The sequence below is a fragment of the Chrysemys picta genome, chromosome 2 (genome assembly GCF_011386835.1).
Source record: "Chrysemys picta bellii isolate R12L10 chromosome 2, ASM1138683v2, whole genome shotgun sequence".
Lineage (NCBI taxonomy): Eukaryota > Metazoa > Chordata > Testudines > Emydidae > Chrysemys > Chrysemys picta.
In genome coordinates, this window is record NC_088792.1 from 144,581,980 (window position 1) to 144,596,760 (window position 14,781).

Here is a 14,781-nt window from a genome sequence, read left to right on the forward strand (position 1 = left end):
GAAGCAGCCTACTTGCATTGTGAGCTCCCTAGAAGAAAACACCACCCAAAGCCAAGAGTGATCAGCTCCTATTGTCTAGTATAAAGAAAACCCTTGAGTCATCAGCTTACCTATAAACAAATCTAGTGTTCTCCCTTGAACCATTGTAATTTCTCTACAAAAATCCCTACTCACCCTCTAGTCAGAGTTCTGATGCTTAGATCCACACTATGCATCAGTTCCACTGGAACTCCATCTCCTGACTGATCATGCTGGGGGCTCTGCCTGTCTCCAGCATTCAGAACCCTCAGCTACCACCATCATCTGGGAACCCTGACCAGTTCAAGCCTCATGGAGTGGGTGAGACCCCCACTTTTTCTCTCTCTCTCTGTTTTCCTTTCTACCTTAGGTATTAACCTTTAATCATGTATGTTATGTTGGTTTAGTCCTCCTTGTGTAGTTATTACTATTATTCAATAAATAACTTCTATGGTTAAGTTGTTTGCTTCTCTCTCTCTTGATGAACTTTACTCGTTTGTGTTTTTAGCTTCCCTCATTGACTCTACAGCAACGCTTCTTTTACCTAAGCTAAAGATCCCTGCAGTGCCCAAAATACTGTGGGGTTTGCTCATCGAGTAGGTTACTGCCAGTACAATTGTGTTGGGGGAGTGGGGATAGGGACGTGCTGAATTTGGGACGCATAAGGGTAACAGCTTGAAAGTGCTGCTTGACCCAGTCCATGGAGCCCAGGGGCATATAAGGAGAGACAGCTTGAAAGTGCTGCTTCATCCAGCCTAGTGAGTCCAGAGACATATAAGGGGTCAGCTTGACAGTGCTGATTGGCCTGGTCCGCTCAGACTTGCTCTGTTAATGTACGTGTGGGTGTGTGGGTGTTTCTCTGATTCTGGGGTGGGGGTAACCCAGCCCTACGGACCTTAGGTCCTGCAGGATAGCTCCATTGGGAGGGGACTTGCAGAAGGGAGAAGTAGAGCTCCATATGTAAACATAAGTGACACAAGCAGTACATTGACAGGATTACAGAACCCCCTTCCCCAGAGGAGTAACCCAAATAAATGAGCATACCCCAAAGTAATGGGCACATCTGGTAACAACCCCTAAAGGTTAAGCCCATTTGCAAGGAGTCCGAACGTCTCTTTGAAGTTCCTTGAGACACCTTCTCTCCCCCATGACAGCACAGCTCTCTCTGCAGGGTCATACCCCCATGTTATCCCCAACATCTTCTTACCTTTCATTCTTCTTTTGGGCGGGAGGGGCAACAAACTCCAAATATGGCGTCTGATCCAGTATTACTTGACATTTCACAATGGCAGTGGGATTGAAGAAGGATGCCATAAAAATGGTCATGTCCTCAGCCTAATTTTGCCTCTCCCCCAGACAACCCCACACACTCCACCTCAGGAGAAAAAATCCTGGCCCCACTGACGTCAGTGGGAGTTTTGCCATTGACTTTAGTGGGCCAGAATTTCACCCCTGCATGTGAATTGGTCTTGTCTGCAAGTTAGGCAGCAAGCCACAGAGTGAATCTACAGTGCACCAACTTGCCGCACACTAACTTACAGTGTAGACAAGCCCTTACACTGTTTTGCAATACAATGAATATCAAATAAATGCAAGTTGCACTATTTTGCCACTTCCCTCTTTTTTCTGACTAGTTTTACAAGTGATGTACAACTTACTCCTCTTTGTATGTAACTTTTGAATTTGGTTCACAGACTTTCAAGAGAATTGCATTTTCTTCACACCAGCTGTTTTTGTGCATTTTTGGCCATTTATCACTTGTAACAAACTCAATGATCTCTCCCTCCAAATTCCCATTATGGAAAATGTACTGATACACATACACACTAATTTTTTCCCATGTCTTAAAAATTAAATGTGGATGAGAGAAACTCTTTGGGACTGATTCTACATTCCCATGCACCCAAAATTTTTATTAACTTAAATATGGGAATTTGGAGGAAAAATAATTCAGGAATGAGATTTATGTATTTCTAGCAATCTAATCATCAATAATAAGATTTATATTTTTAAACATGCAGCTATGCTGACAGGATTGACATTTTCAAAAATATATTTCCATCACCTTCTGTTTACTTGCTTTGAGATTGTATCAGGATTCTGCAATTGTATTCATATTGCAGTACCATCAACAAAGCAAATGAGAAAACATGAAGCCTGACAAACATTTTTATCACATCAAATGTTAAAAGTGCATATCAAATGAAAAATATAAAACCAAATGTAAATTGAAAACTTGACTGAGTAATATCACACAAAACATGCCTTTATCTATATAAATGTTTTTCTATATTTGATCAGGTTCATTTGGAGCCGATTTTTTTTTAAAGTAAATGGTATTCACTAGCTGTATTTCACTGGATTTCTCAGGAATATATTAGAGCAAAAAGAAAAGATAGCATGTCAATATATATTAGAAGAAATGAGAAGTCAGGATTCATGTTCTTTCAGCAGCTATCATTCTATATAAAGGGCTAAATCCCCAGTGGATGTAAATTGGTGAATGTAGGTCACTATACTCAGATGAATTGTAACATGTAAATGTTCAGATACTAATGTGTGAATCAGGTGTTACTTTTCGTTCAGATGAAACTCAGATGAGATTCATTAAAAAGGCTTCTACACAAAATTTGAATTAAAATGAACAGGGAGGTTGGGGGGGTTGTTTGTTTTTATATAGAGCCTGCTGTTGTACTTTATATAGAGCCTGTTTAAACATTTTAGGAGAAGCTGAAAGCATCCACACAGTTAAAATATTTTTGTTGCTGTTTTATTTTTATTTCTATTTCTCCCTATAAAAAGCATATTACTATTTGTGAAATTAGGTTACCAGATGAAAATGTAATGAGCTAAGCAGGAAGCATCTATGTTTAAAAAGCTTTCAGACTCAAGATTTGAATAATGATATTTTGAAGAGAGGGGGCTACGCAATATATTAAGAAAACACTGTTTTTTTCCTCTTAATGTACCTCATGTTTATAGCTTTTAGACAAGCTAAACATCTGTTACATTCTGAGCAAATTCATGTTCCTTCCAATACCTACAAATACCAGAAGGAGTAACAATAGTACATGACAGTTTATTTGATTCATGAGATTGCACGAAAGCACAAACACCACTTTGGTATCTTCCTTGATGTAACACAACCATTAAAATACCAGGTATGATGTCTGTGACTCCTAGAATGATTGCAAATGTTTTAGTAATTACTGCTGATTTTAAAATCTTGAAGGCCTGTATCTGTAATCACCTCACAGATATTCATTGTCTAACCCACACAATTAAGTGTCTGATCTCACAACATGCTACATGCCCTTCTCTCTCACTGACTTCATGATTGACTTCAGAATGTGCAAGATCAGCCTTTCCTTTGGAATGGAGGGAGCTCTGCACCTTGCAGGATTGGGTCCTAAGTTCTTGACATTTGTTCTTGATGGGTAACTTAATGCTGATGATCAAAAAGCTTCCTTGCCTGCCTATGCTTTGGTTTACCTAAGGAATAGTACATACTGAAAGGAACAGATGAGTGAAAGGGTCACTTTGTAGGACAACTCTCATTCTCCACCCCAGTGGTATAAGAATGAATACTTACACCGTCAATAAAGAGCAACTCATCAAGACCAAGCATCAGGTAGTGTTCCAAAGCTCACTCCAGCTGGCAGAAGTGAAAAATCTATTTTGGGACACCTGGGACATGAGGAGAGAACAAAATTGCTCTGAGCCACTGTGCTTGTTGATAAATGGCATACAAAGAGAAAAACATTATTCTCCTCTCTACCACTAGATGTAAAGGCAATCTATAACGCGACATATTTCCAAAAGATGTTTCTTACTATTTAAATCCCCCTCTGCCCCTGAACAAACCCACTGTGTGGTGCACACACACCTTATAAGAGAGACAGATAGGAAACCAAATTCTGTTCTGCACTGTGCATAGAAAGCCCCCATTGTCTTCAGCAGGTGGCATGAAAATTAAGGATAATTCAGTGCTAGGAATGATGTCTAGTGGTTAGAGTGCTAGCCTGGGACTCTGGAAACCTTGATTCAATTTCCTGCTTCACCATATGCTTCCTGTGTGACCTTAAGCAAATCACACAGTCACACTGCCAGCAGATCGAGGAACGTGATCGTTCCCCTTTATTCGACATTGGTGAGGCCTCATCTGGAATACTGTGTCCAGTTTTGGGCCCCACACTACAAGAAAGATGTGGAAAGAGTCCAACGGAGGGCAACAAAAATGATTAGGGGTCTGGAGCACATGACTTATGAGGAGAGGCTGAGGGAACTGGGATTGTTTAGTCTCCAGAAGAGAAGAATGAGGGAGGATTTGATAGCAGCCTTCAACTACCTGAAGGGGGGTTCCAAAGAGGATGGAGCTTGGCTGTTCTCAGTGGTGGCAGATGACAGAACAAGGAGCAATGGTCTCAAGTTGCAGTGGGGGAGGTCCAGGTTGGATATTAGGAAAAACTATTTCACTAGGAGGGTGGTGAAACTATTTCACTAGGAGGGTGGAATGCGTGACCTAGGGAGGTGGTGGAGTCTCCTTCCTTGGAGGTTTTTAAGGCCTGGCTTGACAAAGCCTGGCTGGGATGATTTAGTTGGGAATTGGTCCTGCTTTGAGCAGGGGGTTGGACTAGATGACCTCTTGAGGTCCCTTCCAACCCTGATATTCTATGATTCTATGATTTTGTGCCTCAACTGCACAGAGCTCAGACAGAGCCATTGGGGGTAGGAGGAGGGGGGGGGATCTATAAGTGACCTAAACTAGCTTTTCTGTACTAAAAGCATCACAGTTTGAAAAGTGCAAAATCTTGGAAAGTTCCATTCCTAAAAGAAAGTGATGCATGTCCCTTTGGGAATTCTCCCCTTGCTAATTATGTAAACCTCTGATATCTTGTAACAATGAAGAACAAGTAAACAGACCTTAAGCCTTTAACTAGTGCAGGCCTGAATTTTGCCTATCTTTGGCCTTGGGCAGTTTAATTTGAGAAGAAATTCCACAGTGAGGGGAAAACAAGCATTAATTTCTCTGTTAGGGTGAAGTTTTGGGGTTGTTAGATTTTTTGTTTTGTTTTTAAAATGACAGTTGTTTCAAGCTTCTCAGGGGGTTTGGCATGTGAAAATAAATTCAAGAAGAAATGGATTAATGGGAAGACGGCATGTGAGAAGGCCAAAGGGGCGTGATAAATAGGGAATACATGGTAAAGGTTTGATTGGCCTGAGACTGGTATTGTCACTCAGGAATGGGACTCTTTTGTATCTCTTCATGTGCAAAAATAATGCATTAGTCATTGTGAGTCTAACTGAGCAGGACTCAGAAGGAAAAAGTTTAGAAGTGTAAAACATCTCTTAAGAGCACCTAAGATAGCTTTTTGGTACATAAAGTCACAACTTTAAATGTCGCTAACTTGGACACGTTAGAGCAGTGATTCTCGAACTTTTGTATTGGTGATCCCTTTCACACAGCAAGCCTCTTGGTGCAACCTCCGCCCCTTTATAAATTAAAAACACTTTTTTTTATATTTAACCCTATTATAAACAAACCCAGTGTATGGGGTGGAGGCTGACAGCTCGTGACCCCTAAGTAATTACCTTGCAACCCCCTGAGGCCCGCAAGTTTGAGAACTCCTGCAGTTGAAAATTGTGTGGCCCACTGAGAAGAAGGGACAGCTCTGATTTCCAATGGTAGAAATGTTCTGCTTCAGTGCTGCAGGGGTAAAAGTTATCACACTTCAGAATCATGGCATCAATTTGTTTAGAAAAGCTGTTACTGGCCCAAAAGCTGAATTTGTCTCATTGTGAGCTGCAGGCAGGGGTATTTTGGGGGGAGAAGGAGGAGAAAACATTCTTTAAAGAAAGTTGGATGTTTGAAGCTGTTGAGATTAGAATGTTAGACTAAGTCTCAGGGAGACGGATTAGTGGGCAGGCAGTCTGGCAAAAAGCATGTGATAAATTGCGGAGTTATATGGGAAGTGCATTTATCACAAGCCTAAGCAATTTGTTTGAGGCCTGTCCAATTTATCACATCCTCATGTGAGCTGCATATGTTAATAGTACACAGTCTACATGCATACAAATGTTAGTGGAATTCCACCCCAGCCCCACTACCACCAGCTATACCATAATCATTTAGCTAGTTAGGCCAGTACAGTAGTAAGGCACAGTACACACAGGCATATCATGTGTACTTTTTCTGTAATAAATAATTTTCACACAGAGGAACACTGCAAGCATTTCCTTAAAACTAGTTTACTTCCGTTTACCTGCCTCTGATAGGAGCTGTGCCCACAGAGGTGGTTTAGTGCTGCTTAAATTGCCTTATTAGACTGTATTTTACATACTGACTAGCTGTATATTGACGATTTCAGATGAGTTTTTAAAAAAGGGAAACTTTTGTTTTCCTTTATACACTAGCAAGACCTGTGTTTTTTCTATGACCAGGACCTCACCCTTTCTACATGACATCATACTGATAGCTACTTCTAGCAGGGCAATGAAGGTTGTGATCAGTTAATTATGAAACATAAGTTTACAAGTTGTGATGTGTGCAGAAGACCTGGTATCTTCATAACATAAGCTTGCTGTACTCTGTAGCGCTTATAAACCATTCATCCATGATGCTGTGTCATTTAATCAGCAGTGGGATGTTTTATCGTATGCCCTAGATAAGCATTTACGGGTGTTATAAGGACAGAAATGCTTTAGTTAGGATAAGGATATATAATAGCTGATAAATATATAATACAATACATTTAAAAACATTTTAATGTACTGTGTATTGTCCCTGTGAGCATATTATGGAATGTGTTTCTGCAGTGAACTTGCTCTTTGCAAAAATAATTATACATGCAAGGTACCAAAGTCACACAGCCCTAAGGAACAGTATACCACCATGTGGCAAAATAATTTGTCTGTATAACAGACAACCCCTTATAAAGACTTGAGAACAACATATTTAGGTACTATATAAAGACTCTCTTTCAGGCTCCCATGTGACCTGCACACAAACAACAGTTGTATGGTAATTGAATTTTGGAGACTTAGCTAAAGTCTTGATGAAATGCCTGCAATTGTCCTAGTTAGACAGCAGCTGATCATATCTGTTCTCATTTATTTAGATGCAAATACATTTGAAACATATCCCAGGCCCTACCCTTGCCACTATTTAAAATATATATTACAATACTAAAGATATAGCACATACCCCGTTGCCACCTGGCAGCAGAACATTACAAACTGAAACCTCCCCTTCCTTGATTTCCTCCCAAAAAACCTATACCTAGAGCCCCTGAGCCCTTTCCAAATGCCTGGTAAAAAAAGATAGACTTTGCAGCCTGGGTGAATCCATGAAGAATAAAACCAAAGAAAATGTTTACACAAACCTTCATGAAGCAAAACACTCATGTTTCATTCAGCTTTCTTTGCTATGCGGGGATAATCACTTAGACAGATTCAAGCCTTTTCACAAGCTAGTACATTGTTTTACACTGCAAGTAGGTTGCAGTGTGCCCTCGCTAACTGCAAAATGCCGCCTACCTTTGAAAGCTTAGCATGGCTTATGCCACAACATTAATCAGCATTGTCTCTTCTTAGTTTCCCAACATCCTGAATATCTGAATGTTGTTTTCATAGAATCACAGAATATTAGGGTTGGAAGAGACCTCAAAGCAGGACCAACACCCACTAAACCATCCCAGCCAGGGCTTTGTCAAGCCGGGCTTTAAAAACCTCTAAGGATGGAAATTCCACCACCTCCCTAGGTAACCCATTCCAGTGCTTCACCACCCTCCTAGTGAAATAGTGTTTCCTAATATCCAACCTAGACCTCCCCCACTGCAACGTGAGACCATTGCTCCTTGTTCAGTCACCTGCCATCATTGAGAACAGCCAAGTTTCATCCTCTATGGAACCCTCCTTCAGGTAGTTGAAGGCTGCTATCAAATCTCCCCTTACTCTTCTCTTCTGTAGACTAAATAACCCCAGTTCCCTCAGCCTCTCCTTGTAAGTCATGTGTCCCAGCCCCCTAATCTTTTTCGTTGCCCTCTGCTGGACTCTCTCCAATTTGCCCACATCCCTTCTGTAGTGGGGGGACCAAAACTGGACACAATACTCCAGGTGTGGCCTCACCAGTGCTGAGCAGAGGGGAATAATCACTTCCCTCGATCTGCTGGCAATGCTCCTACAAATACAGTCGAATATGCCCTTGGCCTTCTTGGCAACAAGGGAACACTGCTGACTCATATCCAGCTTCTCATCAACTGTAATTCCCATATCCTTTTCTGAAGAACTGCTGCTTAGCCAGTCAGTCCCTAGCGTGTAGCAGTGCATGGGATTCTTCCTTCCTAAGTGCAGAACTCTGCATTTGTCCTTGTTGAACCTCATCAGATTTCTTTTGGCCCAATCCTCCAATTTGTCTAGGTCTACCCTCCAGCATATCTACCTCCCCGCCCAGTTTAGTGTCATCTGCAAACTTGCTGAGGGTGCAATTAATCCCATCATCCATATCATTAATGAAGATGTTGAACAAAACTGGCCCCAGGACCAACCCCTGAGGCACTCCGCTTGACACCGACTGTCAACTAGACATCGAGCCGTTGATCACTACCCATTGAGCTCGACAATCTAGTCAACTTGCTATCCACCTTATAGTCCATTCATCCAGCCCATACTTTTTTAACTTGCTGGCAAGAATACTGTGGGAGACCATATCAAAAGCTTTGCTAAAGTCAAGATATATCACATCTTTATATAGGTATTGCTTGGCCATCATTTTTACAAATGATGGGCCTATTCCAGATGTCACTCAAATCTAGGAGAGCTCAATGGTTTGGTCCATTAGGCCCGTGTATCTAGATAACTTTATACAATCAGTAATTGCCCGACATGGCTAAGTGGCTCCAACGGAACTCATCCCTAAATCTAAAAGAACTGACACAAAGGCAATATTTTATGGTGTACACAGCACATGGCCTTTCTATGCCTGTTAGGGATGCTGTTACCCAAGTTTTTCAGTATGTGATTGTGACAGGGGCTGGGCTTACCAGTGGTGCCACTTTGTGGTTTGCTCCCTGGGCCCTAGCTCTCCTCCATCTCTGGCATCCTTGAGCAGCTGTGGGGATTCACCTTTTGGTAGGTTGACTCCACCCTCAAGCCAGGTCACCAGCTGAGTTTGCCCCCTTCTGGGGTATCAGAGTCTAACAAAGTATATATAGTCCAAGGTTCCCACAACAGAAAGGGTCTTCCACACTTCTATGGGTCCCTATGGATTTATACCCTTGACACGGGGCTCACAGAATCTATACTTTCGTCTTATCTCCAGAGGTTTTATCTGCAGGAGGGTAGGAGGGGGAGAAGAGAAGAGTGGCTGGTAGGGGAGCCTGGTTCCTCCCTCTACCCTGTGCTCTAACCCAGAGCCCTATGAGTGGCAGCAGTTAGCAAACAGTGGAGTGCTTTGAGGCTGCCTCCCTAGGTCACTTCCTACCACTCACTAGCCCACAAGGTCCTAAAGTCCAACAGAAAATAACAAAAACAGCTGAATCATCCAGCAGGTCTCAGATGGTGACCTTCTTTGCAGGCCAGCCCCCAGCTTCAAACTGGCCCAAGTTCCTAGTTATAATCCCCTTGCCTGGGGTCTGTCATACTTCCCCTCTCTAGTAGGATTCCAGGCAGGCTGCAGACTCTGAACAGCTCATCTCTAGTCAAGCTCCCAGCTCAGGACTCTACATCCCAGGCTTCTCTCAACCAAGAGAAAAAAGCTCCCAGCTATCTCTCACCTCGGTGTCCTTCTTGGATCTTCTTCTGTGGCCTGTGGAGGTGGGAGGGTGCTGCTTGCAGTAAGGATTTCTGCTGTATTGTACTCGGAGCTCTAAAAATGGGCCTGTCCTCCTATCCTTCTAAGCAATTTGGCTCCCTTTCAAACCCCTTCAGCTGGAGCAGGCTCTGTAGATTCAGCAGGGAGGAGTTCCCAGGCCTCAGAACTGCTCCTTAAACCCTTTTGTCCCAGTATGGAATTCATACACCTCATCACAGTGATGTATTTGAGTTTGTCCATCAGCTATTTCATCAACCACAAAAATGTATCATATGACCATGAGCACTAATGAACTAACAGATGTTACAATATGTAACTATATGTTTTACAATATGTTTGGTAGTAACAGAGATGAACTATCCCATTTCTACCATGTGAGCCACAAAGGTAAACTAGGGCCTTATACAGAGCTCTTAGAACTCAATGAAAATCTTTCCACTGAGTTAATGAGCCCTCAAATGCATTCAGTGAAGTGAATGGAGACATAAATATGATGGACTTCAGACATTTGGGAAAGATGCCCATCTGCAAATACAATTTGTATCACATACATATGAGAGGATGAAGTGACACAATATGACTTAGATTCCATTGAACAGATCATATACACCTCTTTTGGTTTAAAAGAGAGCAGAACTTTCCCCTAAAATTACAATGCACATTTCTTTGTCTTCTATTCATTGTTTACTTGGGAGCTGCTTAGTCCCATCCAAACATCTCTGAGAAATCACATAGCCTTAGCAACATGTTAAAGAATTGACAAGTGCTTTGTAAATCCATGTTTTTTTATCACCGAATGTAAAATTACCAATCTCTGCCTGCATAGCTTCTAAAACTTCATTGGGGATATAATTAGCAAAGACAACAAAAGAGAATCCAATCTTGAGACTGCTGGCATTATCCTCCACCAGCAGGCACTTTTTTACCCATAGGGTAATAGTTTCCCATTATAACTCTTAACTGAAATCTATGCACACTGGCTGTGAAACAAAGTTTCACTTGAAGGTGAACTAATATTCTCTGCCTTTGCTTTCTGCTTCCAGTACTTTTTAATATTTTCTCCAGTTGTTTAAATATTTTATCAGCATAAACAATATAATGCTAAACTGTATGACACTATTGTTTGAATTGCCAATTCTTTAACATGTTGCCTCGTGAGATTGAGATTTGCCAACCTAGGTGCTTGGGGACACTTAGTCATCAAATATTGTCAGCATGCTGATCAGCAGTTAACCATATATATTTTTCATCCTTCTCTAAATTAGACTCACACAGAGCATGTTAATAAGAGAAACTATAAAATATATTGATTTATAAAAAAATTAAAAATTGATATCTTGATCAATACATGCTTCTTTCTGCTTTCTCATCTTCATCCCACCCAGGTAATAGATTGGAGACATCCCAAAGGAGTGATGAAGCAAATAATAGAATAGACTGTGGATTCAGTGCAAGTTTCATTCCTCATAATGTTTAAGATAAACTGTTATGCATCCATCCAATGAAGTTAGCAGAAAACTGAAAGGCAGATCTGACCCTTTTTCAAATCTGCAGAGGTTTAACAAGGACTCAAAGAGTGGCACAAAGGCAAAAAAATAGCACAGAAGACTAGTACTGGGACAAACAATTGGAGCCCTCAACCTAAAGCCACTCTGCACATGCGTCTCACATTGATATTAATCATGAGGGAGCTGCAGGCTGTGGCTGTGGTGCTAGAAACTAAATTAATGTCTGTTTTACTATGACAAACCTAATTTTTTTAAACCAACAAAACACGCAAATCAGATTAATTTGCACACAGCAAACAAGAGCTTTGAGCTGTTCCTTGTATTGCTTGTATTGTTCCTTGTATTGTGACAGCCACTTGTAGATGCTTTCATGTGAAGAAAGGAAAATCAGATGGGAGAGCAATTCAAGTACTAGAGTAACCAAATCTTTTCTGTTAAGTAAAACAGAGAAGCAACATTTAGCAGTTTAAAAATAAATATTTTTACTAACAAAACGCTACCCACATTTAAATAAATTTTATTTTAAACAGTATTCAGAAGTCAGCCAGTAACTTAACTTTGTTGCCATGGGAAGCAAGCAAGGATTTCACATGTACATCTTGAAATGACCCATCATCAGAATTTAATGGATCAAATCATGAAATGCTCACTCAACTTTTTCCTCACTCCTTATTGAGGTAAAATTTCTGTTGACTACAGTTAGAGTTTTACCACAGTAAGAACTAAGCAGGGGCTGCAGGTTATTCCAGGTATAAGTATCACCAATAATGCCCTAGCTGTCAACAGCACTATACATTCTGTTTATAAAAGTATCTATAATGTGGCTGCTATATTGCAAGATTCAGTACCACCTGATGCCCTCAGGGACCATCTGATGGTTCTAAAACGTCTGAGAAAGTGTCTTAGTTTATGAAATGGTGTCAAGTGGAGGTTTTGGAGTTGGATGTGTGAAGGAAAATTTTCTGGGAATTTCAGTTTGGACAGTTGTAGGAGGAATCAAGTGAGAACAGTAGGGCTTTTGAGCCTGGGGATAATGGGAAGGAGGGTTCAGAGCCAAGTGGGTGATTCTGAGCTGTGAGCTGATTTTGAACCTTGGAGAGGCTAGGGGGGAAGGAATGGTGGGATCAGCTAGGTTGAGGGAGTTTCTGAGGGAAGATGAGTGGGGATTTGAGCCTGCAATGGGCAGGAGGGAGATTTCTGACTGAGAGGGAGTTAGATTAGCAGGAGAGAACTGAAGGGACTAGGTAGAGGGTATCAAGTATCAGGGGGTAGCCGTGTTAGTCTGTATCTACAAAAACAACAAGGAGTCTGGTGGCACCTTAAAGACTAACAGATTTATTTCGGCATAAGCTTTCGTGAGTAGCTTCCGAAGAAGTGAGGTTTTTACTCACGAAAGCTTATGCCGAAATAAATCTGTTAGTCTTTAAGGTGCCACCAGACTCCTTGTTGTTTAGGTAGAGGGTAGGATAGGTTGGCAATGTTAAGTGGGGATAAATGGAGAGAATAATAAAGTTGTGTCCCTCAGAGGAGCTAGTAGGAGACTGGCCTTCATTTCCTGGCCCCAGTCATGACATGGGTCAAGGTTACAAAAAGGTTACTATGCATATGACATGGCAGGGGCCAGTATCCATTTACTATAGTGCTAAACTGTCATGTCTTCTTTTGCTCTTTTGAAAAATTAAATACAAATATTATTAATTATTAGTATTACCATATAGCCTAGGAGCCCTGGTCACAGTCAGGGACTGTATGTTATTGATAATCTGACAATAGCTGCTATTACTGAACTGCAATGGTTTTATGAGAAATAGGTTATTCTCTCAAACCTGCAATGGGGTAACTATTTGTCATAGCTACCCCCACCCCCTGCAGATTTTCAGGTTCTTTTTTCTTTTTTTTTAAAAAAAACACTGCAGGGTTAAAAGCAACAGAGGGTCCTGTGGCACCTTTGAGACTAACAGAAGTATTGGGAGCATAAGCTTTCGTGGGTAAGAACCTCACTTCTTCAGATACAAGTAATGGATCTGAAGAAGTGAGGTTCTTACCCACGAAAGCTTATGCTCCCAATACTTCTGTTAGTCTCAAAGGTGCCACAGGACCCTCTGTTGCTTTTTACAGATTCAGATTAACACGGCTACCCCTCTGATACTGCAGGGTTAATTGTTTTTGGCTTAATGAGCTTATTAAATGTTGGCACTAAGGTTTATGTTCATCTGCTCATGAGTCTCCGAACTTTTTATTTCCCAATTTTATGTGGAAAAAATGGAGAGGGTTCAGAAAAGAGCTACAAAAATGATCAAGTTCTGGAAAACATTCCTTATAGAGACACACAAAGAGCTCCATTTATTTATCTTATCAAATTACAGGTTAAGAGAAGACTAAACCAACATCTTTTATTGGTAGCAATATAAGGAGAATGCATCTGATACTACAGGGCTCTTTAATTTAGCAAACCAAGGTATAATATCATCCAGTGACAAGACCTGAAGTTAGAAAAATTGAAATTGCAAATAAAGTTCAAATTTTCAGTGAGCATAATGAACTATTTGAACAGATTACCAAGATATGTGGTGGTTACTCCAACACTTTGAGTCTTTAAATTGAGACTAAATGTGTTTCTAAAATACATTTCAACCACAAGTTACTGTGCTCAATAGAGGAGTTATGGGGTGAAAAGTGAAGATTAGATAATTGTCATAGTACCTTCTGTCCTTAAAATCTATGGATGTATGAACTGGTGGTTTTAATAGAACACTGTAAAGTAGATCAAGATAGTCTAACACTATTAATTGGTTATTTGAATTGACCACAGCTTTTATTTTCTTAAGCTCTTTGCAGTCTTTTCTGCTACCCATTTGACTATGGACAGTAAATGGATGACAATGGATGCCTGAACAAATACATCAACAAAAAAATTGCCAACAGGAGTCACTGCTGCATAATGGCCATTATATTTTAACTCATTTGGAATCCCAAATTGATATTTACAATCTATTATTACATTGCTACTCAATGTGTCATGAAAGAGTTCCATTAAAACAAATTAGTAGTAGGTGACTAGTAAGATGTAATATTTTCTATTTAATGCAAAATAGATCTATGCCAAATTTGGACTGAGGGCAATCAGAAATCGCACGTGGTTTTCAGTGTTTCCTTGTTTTGTTTTGTTTCCTGCACATCAGATTTCACTTTTGGATACCTTATAGCAGCATTCAGGCCTGGGAACATCATCCCATGTTCTGTTTTTGCACTTGTCAGTTCTCAGATATACACTGTGAATTATGCTTCACTTTTTTGAACAAAGCAATTTGTGTGTGTTGTGTGGAATTATGATTCAATGTTCTTTGTGCAGTATCCCATCATATAGAACAATTTCCTCTATGTAGCCACAATACAATTTTATACTTTGAGAAACCCACAATTCTTTTGTTGACTATCAATGTA

At 40.6% G+C, this 14,781-nt stretch overlaps 1 long non-coding RNA gene across 2 annotated transcripts in view; it reads right to left on the bottom strand.

Moving 5' to 3' along the window:
* The window catches only part of LOC112059544 (uncharacterized), a 161,309-nt gene that overhangs the window by 26,140 nt on the left and 120,388 nt on the right, over positions 1–14,781 (bottom strand). For both annotated transcript variants that reach the window (XR_006176755.2, XR_002888853.3), the window contains 2 exons: positions 5,611–5,725; positions 3,611–3,705 (listed from right to left, as the gene is read on the bottom strand). This is a non-coding gene — a long non-coding RNA (uncharacterized LOC112059544). The remainder of the gene's footprint in view (positions 1–3,610; positions 3,706–5,610; positions 5,726–14,781) is intronic.